Below are 812 nucleotides of genomic sequence, written 5' to 3' on the forward strand. Positions count from 1 at the left end.
GCTCATGTCGACCATCAACGATTTCTCGGCCAATGTCAACGCGCTCTCGTCGGACAAGTCGGCGCTCGCAGAGGCCAAGACAAAGCTCCAGGAGGAGACGACGAGCCTCGCATTGCGCGTAGCTGCCTTGGAAACGGCGCTGCAGACACAGCAGACACAAGCCAAGAGCAACATGAAGGCGCTCGAGACGCGGGCAGTCACGGCCGAAGCCGCCCAAGAAGCCAACGCGACGACGATCCGGGAGCTGCAAACGAACATCGAAGGGCTCTCGACAAGCGCACTCTACCGACGCACTCAAGAGCTCTCGAAAGAAATCCGGGACCTTCAGGCTCAGCTGCACCGACTTGGGCACTAGCGGCTACAGCGTATCTAACTCTGTAAAAATTGCATGTTTCAATCATACCTGTCCCAGCCTTGGATGGAGTCGCAAGATTCCTCGTATTGCAGGGAATGGATGGACCCTTGCGAAAGGGACAAGCGGGGCGTGCCTCAATCGATGGCGTCAAGATCCGTTAATTGCGTCGACCTACAAGGTCCGGTGGAAGGAATGCATAGATGACTGCATTCGTGGTCACAAAACACTTCATATATATCTTATTTCTAACATGTTTTCTGTCCGTGGAGTCCACAAGTGTCGACGGCCTTGCAGCCGTGGAGCAATTGTGTCATTGCAGCAGACGTACTGCTTGACTCAACGGAGGAGCGACAGATATGAACGTCTTGCAGCTTTTGAGGTTGTGGCTCCAGAACTGCTCCATTTCGCAGTCCTGGAGGAGAACGGCCATGCCGAGCCACTCGTGCTCATGGAGTAC

This window comes from Saprolegnia parasitica (genome assembly GCF_000151545.1).
Source record: "Saprolegnia parasitica CBS 223.65 unplaced genomic scaffold supercont2.2, whole genome shotgun sequence".
NCBI classification, from domain to species: domain Eukaryota; phylum Oomycota; class Saprolegniomycetes; order Saprolegniales; family Saprolegniaceae; genus Saprolegnia; species Saprolegnia parasitica.